The sequence below is a fragment of the Aphis gossypii genome, chromosome 1 (genome assembly GCF_020184175.1).
Source record: "Aphis gossypii isolate Hap1 chromosome 1, ASM2018417v2, whole genome shotgun sequence".
Lineage (NCBI taxonomy): Eukaryota > Metazoa > Arthropoda > Insecta > Hemiptera > Aphididae > Aphis > Aphis gossypii.
Window position 1 is genome coordinate 55,635,986 of NC_065530.1, and position 14,562 is coordinate 55,650,547.

A 14,562-nucleotide genomic window follows, 5' to 3' on the forward strand; every position below is an offset into this window, starting at 1 on the left:
TGCTATCATATGTGATCCCCTCTACAAATTTAGAGTTTCCCTAAACTTTCATGCACGCCGTATATAGTGTACGTACGTATGTACGCATATACATACGACTACATACCGACATAAAATGTTACTCATTTATACATATATGGATGTATTGATATATTTACGATTACCACTTTGACTAGCAATGTGATTGTAGTCCTGGTTTTAAATTTAGCACATTTTTCTTTTTTTCAAATAAGATTTTTATTAAAATGCATCACTAGACACATATTATGATGTATGATAACGATTATTTGTCAAACACGTTGATATATTTTACTCAAATATTTTAATAAAACACGTTTAGGCCATTTATGTAATAGTGTAGTGTGTACAAAATAACTAATCTTAATAAATTTTATCATTTTAGGGTTTTAGTGGTTTTACGATAATGTTTTTCTTTTTTTTTTATAATGCAGAATCATTTCTTTTTGTAATAAAAAAGCTCCAAAGCATTTTTATAGATTTGAAATGGTAAAATCTTATCCTGAGTTGGTACTTTGGAAAGGTCATTTTTGTTGTAGTTTTCTTATATATACGACGAAAAACTACCGACAGACTAAATCTACGAAAAATGTTGGCAATAAAATCTCAGTAAGCGTGGTTTTAAGTTTTAACGGAGCTCCGGTCAGAATCATTTGTAACTCACGAATGAAATAATTCATCATTGTTTTTCAACTTTTATAGTAATAAACTAATAAGTAATAATACTCTCATAATAATCACTTTATCATAATAAATATTATATTCTATGTCACTAAAGTGAGTTCTTCAAGTACGCTCATTATGTACGGACAAAGTTTCTCCATAATAAGATATTATCTTGTCCAAAATATTTTTATTTCGTACATTATTATTTTCATACAAAATGATCGACAAAAAATTACAAAATATACAAATTTAAAACATGAGGTACCTGAGTAAAATGTTAATATCGGGTTTCAGGAGTGTTAATACTATAGGCCATACAATACTACACTTTTCAAAATCATATCTGCCAACCCCATTTGTGACTTGCAGCCAGCGTTCTATGTAATATGTATATATAGTAAACTCAATAATTTTTCTGCACTTACACATATATACACATACATACTACATAGCCATAGTTACACGCGACCCTTTTTGTTGACAGAAAAGTGAAGACTACGTGAAAAAGTATACCTTTCCGAGATGCAGGAGAAAAGTTTACTTTTACCCGTAATATTTCTGAAACCAAGCTAGGGAGTACTATAATCTGGGCCTCAGAAATGGACAGGATGAGGGAAGAGTCGGCGGTGAATTACATTACAAATCGACTGAGCCGTTTCTCGTGCAGTGTGTATAAGGTTTTAAGAAATACCGCCCAGGGTCTTGCAGTTCGCAGTAAAGCCAAGAAACTTTTTATTTTTCACGTTCAAAGGTTGGTTTTACGACCTCAGCAAAAGCACAGGATTTTCTTATTATAGTTTTTTCTTTGGCCTAATCTACTGCACTCGGGTCTACGCTTTTAATCAATTTGGACGTATATTTTTATTTTTTTATTTTTCATAAGGTCTTATGAGGGAGGATGGCCGAAATGTAACAACAGCGAATTATATAGTTTTACAACAAATAATATTTCACGGTTATTTTCTTCACATCTCGACGATTTGCATTTTCCCTGTTTTTACTCGCTCTCCGAAACCATAAAGAAAAGCGCATTAGCTATACGAAAGAATCCATGAAAAATAAATTACACACGAATAATGGCACCGTAAAGAGCCTACGGTTGTGGCATTTATAAAAAGGCTATGCGAACAGTATCTGCTCGAAGCGAGATACTATTTCGAATAAAATATGACTTTTGTTATCTTGTACCGTAAACACTCTAGGTATAGCAAGGTAAAATGAAAATATCGCATAAAAATAATGAATCAAAACTTTTTTTGTTTATGATTATGAAACATAATATACATGTAAATACAAGAATATTTTTATTTAAATATGTACCTGATGACATCTACGTAAATGCATTCATTATTATTATTTTGTTTTTTGTGCTCGCAAATTCAATATTTGCGTGATGACTTAACGGGTATTTCGTTTGACGTATGTTGACACGCGATCAGTTAAACAAACCCTTACAAAAACAAGTAGTTTATATTTGTATACTGTTCATAATTATCTATACATTTTATCCAGAATAAGTTATTATTTGGGAATATTAAAAAAGCATTATTATTTATAACAATTACGAGTTATTTTAATTTTAATTTTTTATGTTACTTAATATTTATTTTACATATACACAAAAACTTAATTTTAAACCAGACCAAATATATTTTTTATTTCACTATTATACACATTTATACTTATAAGTTAAATTAAAATTGTTTAAAATACTAAATGAAAAATTGCAATTGTTATTATATTTTTTATAAAATTTAATGCTCTTAAGCGTCAATAATTTAACATTTCAATTAATAAAAACTAATAAATTCTTCTTGATATTATGTTAATATAGTTTACACTATACAATGTAGTATGTAAATACATATAATAATATTATACAGAAATAGAATTAGAGTCTAAGTAAGTTAAATGTAAGAATAAAACAAGTAAATTTTTTTCATCTCTAATATAATAAAAATGGTGTATAACTAATAAAATCTACTTAAAACGAAATTCAAAATTATTCTATACGGGGAAATATTTGAATTGATAAGTTTATAAATTATAATAATTAGAAATAACAACCATATTATTTATTAAAATAAAAAAAAAGCAGGTAAATAATTTATCAAATAATATTAAAATGTAGTAAGCTTCGTACTTTTAGTATAGTATATGCGTAGACATAATTTACTTGTAGTTATTATATGATGACCTAATATAAGGTTATAATATTGATTTATTTTCTTTCGTTTTGTAAAATTGAAAAGAAAAGAAAGTAAATATCAAGGTAAATTTAACATCAATAACTATCTAAGTGAATGCAGAATAATTTTTTCTATGTCTTAATTATTTATTTATTTGCTAAAAGTAGTTAAATATACACATATTATTGATATTTTCATATGGAGAAATGGGGAATACATATATTTATGTATTACGTATTGATCCAAGAAGGACACGTGTTGCGAATAAAACATATTATATACACATGAGACTTACAGAAACTGTAGAATGGAACATATCGTGGAAAATAAGCTATAAAGTTTATATTCGGTGAATATGTGTTGGCAACTTTTACAAAACTTTACTGCCGTAGAGTTTAAACATACGACAATACGTGCTCGTTAATAATAATTAATCGCTACTATTAGGTTAAAACACGAGATCGGTTTTACCGGAAAAGGTTTTTGAGATTTAACGTATTTTACCGAATTCAGGAGGTATAAATTTCGGTCGAGCGTTTTCACATATTGGCGGAGGTGGAAATTGCAGTGGAAAATCGAGTTTTCCGGGGGCAAAAACGTTGCATGCTCGTAGTTTATTTATTGGACGGTCGAGTTTCTCTCGGGGGAATCAAGTTTTCCCAGGTCCGCTCCAGGCTGATTTAAAAGCACCTGGATGAAGTGTGTAGTCCTTTGCACACAACACTTGCTTACAATACCTCTGTACTTAAACGAAACCAAGCAGTAACAAGGTTCTTCGAGCATATCCAATTATAACTCGTTGATCTGAATTATGGCCCCCATCTTTCTCCTTTTGGGACAATAATAATCGGTTATTATGATCAAATGCGGATTATACTAAGTGATGTAGAAAATCGAAATTACAATCTTTAAAAAAAAGTTTACAGTCATTTTATTTATTTTTTGTTAAAAAATGCATCAAAATATAACCATGATGTCTATAGTGTGTATAATAAATAAGTATTTAATTTATAATATTTTTAAACTATTGAGTGAATAAAAACATATTGTTTTCTTTTTGTTCTGAGAATGTATTGTACGATAATAATTATAGTTATTCATCATACATATTTAAATAACAACTAAATTTTTAATTTTAGAACCAAAAAACATCGTAATAAACATAAAACGAAAAAATCACTAAAAATAGCGTTATATAATTTTACTAGGCTTATTAGCTTTCTATGTAAATTGATTAGTCTTAAAGATTATAATGATTTAGTCTATTTATATTAAGTTGGAAAATTGGTTTTCCATTGTTTCAGTAACGAAGTATAAGAAATAAACAAAATACGTAATAGCCATAGATAGATAAATAGTTATTTATTTTAAAACTGAATTTTAGAGATCCTGAATTTTGAAAATAGAAGGGAGACTAAAAGAATAATAAAGGACTGGAAAGACGATAATGGAATTAAAACCGATGAACAATTTGAAGGGGGAAAAGTCGGGAGACAAACTGGAAAACAGACTAGAACCGTTATTATTACATATGATACGTATATAATATATACTATATATACACTGATCACTGATTAATTTGACATGAAAGTGGAAGTAAAATATCTAGATATCATTAATAAGCCAATAAGTATATTAACAATTAAAAAATATAACATTAGTTGAAGTATTCAACAAACCTCAAAGATGTTATGAATCGTATAAAATAATAAATAAAAACATAATGTTTTCAAAATAGTCTATTATTTTATTTTTCTGACAGTTATATTTTGAAATATTATTTTGTAATGTCATTTCATTCTGGTACAATTTTAATAAAGGTACTTACACACTATTGCGTAAGACCACTCACTTTCTTATAAATTTACTAGGTATAAATAATATTATATTGATAGCTGTATTTAATAGTAAATATCAAATTATAATTACGAGTAGATTAACAATTTAATATATAGTCTTTAAAGAAATAAAAAAAAAATTACACATTTACCTTAAAATAATTTTTTTAGTAAATCATAGTTATATTTGTAGCAGAAAATTGATAAATTGATATTTTTTAAACATTTTTTAATCTTAGGAAACAATATTATAATTACCATCTGTGTAATAAGTTTAAATGCTTAGCGGCATGAAATTGCCAAGTTTATTATTATAAAAATAATAATTCTTAAAATTATTTTACATTTTTTATGAATAAGTTTAACGTACTGCACCCATATCAGAATTCATAAAATGCCCAAACTAAACTAGTAAAAAAAAAAAGTTAATGTTAGTAGGTTAATTTATTTTAATAATATTCTATTGTTAGTGCAAGCGCATTTATAACTTGAAAATACAATAAATTATTACTAGTTATGAACAAAAAAACTCGAAGCCAACGCGTTGCTACTAGATATATACTTATATAGGTTAGGTATTATATTATACCTTCTGACATTCATTTGTTTAACAGGAACCAACGTAAGGGGGGAAATAATCGCGCCTACGTTGCTTAAGCTAACATCACAACGCACGGTGAAATACCTTAAAAAAAAAACCCAGTGATTGACTTTCTATACGCTTTGGCTCCGGCACTCTGTTCAAGTTTTAAAAGTGTCCAAGAAAATCAATTTTTTTTACTCAACATACTACTACAAATACAGCAGTACTATACTATAATGTTAGACTATTCACCTGCTGCAGTATTGTGTGGTAGACGGTAATGGTTGACATTGTACAGCCAGTATACATACCGTCGTATCGATTAGGGGAGAAGACGACAGTGTTAGCTAAACGAAAATTGTGCAGATTGCATAGCTGTTCTTATAAAAAATAACATGAAAAATTACCTTGATCTAAAAGAAATACACTGCGTTTGGGTACAAATAATAAATGCGTTAAAAATCATAATTCAATATTATGTTACGTAAATAATGAATATGATGGTATGCATACATATAAGTATAAAGCAAACATCATTACTGTAATATAGTATTTTTTTTGTTTTTTTTTATTAAAATTGATGAACAAGTAACCACTGATTAAACGTAGTAAATTGTATACAAACAAAATACATACAATTTAGAATAACCCTTAAAGAATTATTTTCACGGAATTTTGTACACAGTAATAATCGATTTACTATAATATTAAACGTTGTTATGTAATAATCAATAATATTTATTTATTTATTTTATTCATATAAATTATTTATTTAATCGTTAGTACTTATAAATTTTTACCAGAATTTTGATCATTTCAAAAAAATATTTCATAATATAATTAAATCAATAAAATTATTCACTAGGTATTAAAATTTAAAAGTTATTACATTGAACAATGAATATGATACAATTACGTGATATAACGCGCATATTATGTTATTTTACTTTTACAGTTCTACATATGTTTTTAGTATGAATATTGAAAATATGTGATGTTTACTTCAAAACAGCAATACTAAATTACAAAGACTGTAATCTAAAATTCAGGTTCAAAGGTCGTCAAAACGTATGTTTAGGGTTACTTGTGCAACGGTGTTTGTAGGGTAAATGGAAAGGTTGTAAAAGAGCAGCGGTTGAAATTAACCTGGCGACTTTTGGAGGGGTGAAAGACTTTTGACCCGGAGGCGATGAAACTCAATTTGAATAAATCTATTTGGCATACCTACCTTCGTTGTTTTCAGTTTCTGCCATACCGAGAAGACCTTTGGGGAATAACATTTTCTTTTTTTGACTGCAGTAAAAGAATAATAGTGAATTCGCAGCTTCTATAAATAGGTAATGGGTGCTGTTATTCTGTTTACTGGTTAATCGGCACAGTTTTACTACAAGTTGAAACAATATTTAGAATAAAATAACAATTCGTAGTTGGAAACATACATTTATGTATTTAATTTCCCTAATGTTTTTTTGATGTTACAAAAATATTTTTGTTTTTTTACATTTTTAATATTGTTGATCAGCAATATAAAAATATATGATATAAGTTATACAAGTATTGAATAAAAAGTTTAGAAAAGTTTAAGAAAAGTTTTTAAAGTCAAAACTCATAAATCACTGAAAAATATTTGCACTAATAATAATTTACTTAAAATATGGACGATATAAATAACGATACCTTTCAATAGTGGCTTTTCATTAAAAATATTATTTAAAAATTGTTATTCCCGACTGAATAAACTCATCATCATTAATATTATAAATTATAAATTGAGTTCCGTCGCCTGCAGGTTATAAATATATGAATAACAAAATACATAATATTATACACTTTTTAATTATATAGATGTATGTGATTGTGATGTTTGTGGTTAGTGATTAAATATTTATAGAAAATAATTCTATTAAAGATCCATACACCTTTGTGTTAAATGAATACATAGAATCAAACAAAAAGAGGCAATAACTACATGATTATTTTTCTTATATTGAGAAATGCACCGCTGCACTGGAATTTAAATTATATTATTTTTCAAATGCTGTATTATTTAAATAGTGTTTTATTTATAGAGTATTTCATTATTTTAGTAATGCATAACATATTATGAGTTCTAAAAAGTATATAATATAGTCGCAATAGAGGAACCGGACAACTATATAATTAATATGTAATAATAACGGTCTGCAAGAATAGCAACATATGTGTATATTATTATAGTGGTCTGTCATACATAACGAGTAAATAATACACGATACCCAACATAACGACATTATAATGTAATTATGTTTAATTTTTTGGCACATATTATTTTCTACTTATAGCAACGATTACAATTATAGTCGAATGTTGAAGTTTATATAATTGAATTCACCAGTTGAGTATGTATATCCTACTAGGAAATTCATTGTTATCGTTACCGTAGGCTGCAAACGTTTTTTTTTAATAAATGAAATGCTAGTAAAATGTGTAATGATTTGTTGATGTTTAAAACCTTTTAAAAGTAAGCTTTTTCAAAAATTATTAGTAAAGTAGAGTTTGAAACGAAACAAAATTTTACTTATTACAAGAATAATAATAGATTTTCTGGATTATCGTTAAACTTATTCGAAACCAACAAAAAGTTTCTTTTATTTACCATGACTATTATTTTCTTACCTGATATATCCAATGACCAATTCCCAAGTTTAAGTTTATAATTTTATAAATAAATAAAATGTATTCGATTACTTTGTCATAGCGTTAAGAAACGGATACACTATACGTATACCTAACTAATCACATTAGCCATTAAGTATATATTATACTAAGTATCCATTTATAATTTAATCTAATAAAATATGTCGGTTAATGTCTGGCCAGAGGCTAAATCAACATTTCAATTCAAGGTACCAGTTACAATAATATACCATAAACTATAAGCTTTTTGTTCGTAATCCTGAATTGTTTAAATATTTTTAATACTATAACACCTGATATATAGGAGATATATGATATTTTTATGTTCAAACTAGTATGCCTATTACAAGCTTATATTTTAAATTACATATTATAACTAGCATTAATTACAAGTTATAACTAAATACTAAAATCATCAAAAATCATTAACAGAAAAATTACTGTAATTAAAAGTATACAGTAAAAGGTAAATCTTTATGTACAAAATATAAAATAAAGTTAGGTAAAGAAAGAATAATAATTTATGGTTAAAAATTACATGCTTTTAATTTGTTTAGCACTAATCCATTTTGACAGGAATAAATATTCTTTAAGACTTTCATTTAATTAAAATTAAGACAATTTAAATGTTTTTTTTGTTTATACATATATATAGATATATATGCTTTAGTTGAATAAAACTTGAAAAACTCTTCTGTTCGAAATCCAATTTATTAACCCCCTCCTGTATCCATTCTGAGCCCGTATTGACGTTTTCTTCGTTTCCCATTTTCTACCGAAAACAATCTTTTCTACGTCTTCCGAGTGTCTTTTATGCGTATATACCATCGTAAAGTGTCCATATTACATTTTTCCCCTTTTCTCTCCGTCTTTCACTCTTGCCTTATATATGTACCATATCATAGACATAAAACGATAAAACGGGGGTCGATTGCGAAACTGGGTCTGTAGGCATTTCACCCTTTTCCAGGAGATTAAAGTTTAATGAGCTGCAAGAGCCTAAACAATTTGTCAAAATAGCCAGGACTAAGGCATATCTGATACTTCCGACTTCCATTATATTTATTACTACACTATGGGCCGCTGTAATTGCTGTTTCGAATATATATATCACACGTATATAAGTTACCTGTTACCATTAGAAATTATTCAAAAGCATAAACTGTAAATATTTTCATTAAAATGATGGCAATTCACAGGGTTTTTAAAATCAACAAATCAACTTGAAAATTATTTAAAGGGCTTTTAGATTTCTATTATTATATTTATAATATGTAATATACACCTAAATATCTAAAAAAAAGTAGTAATTAATTCATTAATTAATAAAATATGCTAATATGTACCTAGTTGTGTCTGTCGGTTTGTCTTGACTTTCGATGTTATTGTACCCACACAATTGACAATGGTTGATTTAATAAAAATATTATATTACAATATTTTTTGGCCTTGACCCCTATTATAGAGTTTTTCTATCCATTGTATTTCATCTTGAGAAATGTTTTGTCGACCCTAAATAAAATAAATCATTTTATGTAATTTTGTACTTTTCTTATGGTTCCTACAATATAATATTTATATATATTCATATAATATTAAAATATAATAGCAAAGAATCAAGTGTTGGTTAAATGTTTTTACAAGATATCAGATATCTAACTGGCTATTCACCATACTATATTAGAGTTAATATTAAATACATAAAGTACATACATATAAAATATATAAAACTTTAAATTCAATTATATGGTAAGAAAAGTTATTTAAAAATTATTAACCTTACGCCTTACTTAGTAATTTTATTTTCAAAATAATAGATATTAATTATAGACTATAGTACGTATGTATTAAAACAAAAACTATTGATACACTATGTGATTAACAAGATACTAGTATTTTAATAAACTTTCACAATATATAGGTATATTATATAAATAATGTGAATCAGAATTAATACCTCATCAATCTTAAGATAAATTTTCATACAAATAAGAATTAAGAGTTTGTACTTTGTGAAAGACTTTATGGTTAAACATTATTAAGAATATGTATGTCACATGTGCATTGTGCAAAATTGCTTCCTAGGAAATTAATGAAAACTATGTGCATTTTAAGTATATATACCAAGGGTGGCCAGCGAGAAGAAACTTGCGAGCCATCCAATATATTAATAAATATGGAAGAGCCGAAATGGAAAAAAGGTCATATTATTAAATAATTATTATAAATATATATATTATATATTATAACAAATAATAAAATAATTAAAAATTAAAAATTAAAAAAAGACATATAAATAAAACAGTTATATACAGGTATATAAATTTAAAATATAAATATACAATAATTTATAGAATACATAATGTATAATAATCCCGGTTGTCTAGTAGAGCTCATATTAAAGACATGATATTATTAATTAATATTAATATCATATTTTGTATAAATGAAAATAAACTCAAAAATATTAAATTTATATCAACAGTTTATCTATATTGAAACGTACAGCCAACAGGTATCTTGTATCTATATAATTTCACTTCATATTTATACATTTAGGTTATTATTTATCTACATCTCAAGTATAAAATAAATTCAACTTAATTTTGATTAAAGGATTGTGTTTTTGAGTTTGATATACTGGAAGCCATAACCTGTTGACCCTATGTGCATTTATCATGTTTCCTTTATGTACGCAAGACGCACTACGCACTCCGCAGATGCAATATCCTGTAAAAGTATCCCTACATTGTGTTGATAAATTCGATATCATTTCCTCTATAGTAAGGTAATACTCAAATATACCAAAGACACAAAAGTAGGCTAAGGATGTCTAACATATTGTAAATTGTAATACAAGTCAAATGTTGTACCTACAAAATATCCTATGTAAAATTAAACATTATGCAATTATGCGTTTCATTTATGACTGAATAATTATTAATTTATTATAAAATCAATTATCATTTCTGAAAATTAAATTAATTAAAAAAACTTTATATCGCTCTGAAAATACCTACTTATTTCATTGTAGGTATTTTTCCAGAACAGTATTTAGATTATATTATTGTTAAATAAATCAAAAATTATTTTAATTATATTGTTATTCATTACATTATTCAATTATTGCAGGTAAATGTTAGCGTAAATATGTAGAAAGTGAATAACCATATTAAACCTATGATTTATAGACTTATTGTCACTGAAGTTAGTTTAAAGATAATAACGAAATACATGCATTGCTTTATTCAGTATCTAAATTAATAATTTGGTTTTTACACTTTTCCTCGAGTTGTTATTACTTATTTCATATTTGTGATCCATAATAGAGCTAGTTATAATATAATAGATGCTATTTGGCTTTGAATATCGAATATGACGTCGGGATTTATATAATTTATTATTTGAATACGTCCGTGGTGTGAAAATGTACGTGGGTTGATGCATTTAGGTTCATTGTAATGTTTCATAAGCTCAGCCGAAAGTGTCATGGATATAAAAAAATAATAGTAATATGTTTTTAGATTCTAAATAAATATTTTGAAAAAAGATTTTAGTAGTTGTATTTTATTTTTGTAATTTATACTTTCCTATAAAGAAATTGGATATACTTATTTAAACGCATAATACTATTCTGTACCATTTTTATAAATATATAATACCTGTATAAAAAAAGACAAATATTTTTTATGAATCATGTTCAATTAGTAAATAAAATAATTCGATAGTACATTTTAACGATATAAACTTAGTTGTTTAAAATACTGTATATTCTAATTTTTAATTGTAATGAATTAAAAAAACTAAACTATCTTTGAAAAACATTAAATGATATAACTATATAAGCACATTTTTTTGAAAAAAAAATGTTTCTGTTGATAAGTACAGCTAGGTATAAAGTTTTTAAGAAAACTCTTAACTTTGTGTTTGCATATTATACACTTGTGATGCAAGTTTCTTCATAACTCACTTGTCAACACTTTTTTGTAAACAAATTTTCTAGTTTAATTCAAACACGAATATTTTATCAATTTATTTAAATGTAAAATTATAAGTCTTCATAAAATGTGGTGTTCCTGTTCCATAAATATAAAATAAATTAAATATAATTTGTTTTATTTATATACAAGAATTTATAGACTTTAAAGTCTTAAAATCATTTGCAATCATCGAATAATATTTATTTTAAATTATAAACAAATTGTAATTAACACCTATTACACTTATAATACTTATTACTTTTTTTTTGTACACATAAATTTAATATTAAAATAACACGTATTTACATATTATTTTACTTATTATAATATCTACATTTATCTATCTTATATTTCTACATTTTACTAAACATTTTTAGTTACGGTTTAGGCATACATACTTAGACTAGAAGTCGTATTGAGAACAATATCAACTATTTAAAATAATTAATACATAAAAAACAACTTTTCTCTTCAATTAAAATCTGATATGCATCATATTGACATATATATATATAATAGTTACTATGTAAGTAGATAATACTATGTCGTTAACATTTTTGCGACGTTAAAATTGATTGGCTGTTTATTAAGTACCAATATACCTATATGTTATGAATTTACTTCTAGTTGATATTTTTTTTTTAATCCGGTCAATTGTTGGCAGCCTATATTGTTAGGCGTTAGCCTATTATTGATCTATATATCAATTATTAATAAATTATATCACCTACCTATCAAATAAAAAGTAAAAGTAAGTGTATGTAAGAATTTTGCATTTTTGATTTAATGTGAATTTTAAAATAAAAATTATTGTTTAAGTAGTGACTGGAAACTAACTTGATAATAATTCATAAGTTATAAGTGTTATAATACTATATTTAATAAAATATATTATACCATATCATAATAGTATATTATATTTATATGTATTTTGACAATAATTAGCCAAATTTTTATTTGTCTGGATCTTACCTAGCATTAAGAAATAAAAACCATATAAAAACCATAATACGACATTTACAATTTTTGGGCATTACCGTTAATATATTTTATAGTACCCACATAAAAATACAATAATGATACATTTTTACGTATGTATTGAATATAACGTAATAACGTATACATAATATAGGTAGCGGGTATACGATTTATCTACAACCTACCTACGTTTATACTATGTAATATAATATATTATGTAAGTACTTGGTATATGTACCTACATGGCTACATACATAATGCACGTACACTGCAGTGGCGTCATTATATTGTGGGATGCGAGGGTGTGCGTTTATATCCCGTGTGATGTATATTTTTTTAATACCCGTTTAAATTATGTAAAAACACATATGGTCGTTTTGCGGCAAAGTGATTGGTTTTGACACATTTTGGTATTGATTAATTTAGTCGAGTTTTTAACAAAACAAAAAGCTAAAACTAATCAAAAAAATGTATTCTAATATTCAAAAATATCAAAATATATACTAAGTATTACACCTAATGTAATTTTTTTTCGTGCAGTCGCGAAATGAATAGCGTAAGATGAGCACCAGGATGATTAAAGAGAAAAAATATTAAACAAACGATGCAATACAACTGCCAGGTTATTTTTATATAAACAATGATCGTGCGTTTGTTATAGTATTTGTTAATTTTGGTAACTATTATTGAACCAATGACACCAAATCTAGTACCCTTCTTGACACTTAGAAAGCGTTTATAGTTTCGTTTTCAACCCATATAATACGTTCACCCGCATCGACTCAAAAATCGAATAATTTTTTGTTTATATTATAATTTAAGATTGCTCTGTTGGTTATAGAAATGAAAAAGACTTTCAGGGTATTTAATACATTATATTTAAAAATGATTGTATGTTTTTAACTTGTAAGTAGTTTATAATATATATTCAAAAACTACTCGAACCAATTTTTTGACAAAAATTTTAATATGTTCATTGTTCTTAGAATAGATAGGTACTACAGATACTAAAAAAAATTTAAGAGAATAGTTTTTATATAACCTGCATGTTCAAAAATATAGTATTTACCAAATTCGCTATATCAAATATCCAATCTATCATAAAAAAAAGTGAATCTCACTAAATATATATGTATACAGCGCTTATTTATGTTTTTAAAATATTTTTTTACCTAATTTTAAGTCACTAAAAAAAAAGATTTTTTATTGCTATAATTTTGTAAGAATTTAATTTACCTACACCTATAAATGACAACATACATACTTTTAATTTCATATTCTAATTTCTAAAACAAAATAATATTAAAAGTATTTCGATCTACAAAAAACAAATTTTGGACAAGTAGTTAATCACTTATCCGTTGTAAGTTTAGATAATTGAAGTGATGTACAGAGGTAGGTACAAAATATTGGTAACGATGGAAAATAATAAACATATAATCGTTTTTAAATATGTTGTTTGTGTTTTTTGAAATAATTAGGTTCATACGTAAAACGTACCACTCCATACATGTATATACATATATATATTATAACATATTATAAATCATAAGTTATCGTGTAATATATCGTCCATTTTCACCCCGCCGAATAAAATAACGCGGAACGACGGGCTCGCGTGGACACGTGTGCGT

General features: G+C 25.9%; 2 protein-coding genes across 3 annotated transcripts in view; one reads left to right on the forward strand and one right to left on the reverse strand.

Annotated features, from left to right (window-relative positions):
• LOC114127068 (PCI domain-containing protein 2) overlaps positions 1–14,562 on the forward strand; it is a 564,778-nt gene that overhangs the window by 105,229 nt on the left and 444,987 nt on the right. The gene's annotated exons all lie outside the window — the stretch shown is intronic.
• LOC114127075 (protein sickie) overlaps positions 1–14,562 on the reverse strand; it is an 81,931-nt gene that overhangs the window by 59,343 nt on the left and 8,026 nt on the right. Inside the window, exon 2 of one of the 2 annotated variants that reach the window (XM_027991197.2) lies at positions 9,317–9,482. The exons of the other annotated variant lie outside the window; for it this stretch is intronic. The gene's annotated coding sequence lies outside the window, so the exon portion shown is untranslated. The remainder of the gene's footprint in view (positions 1–9,316; positions 9,483–14,562) is intronic. 2 annotated transcript variants of the gene reach the window in all.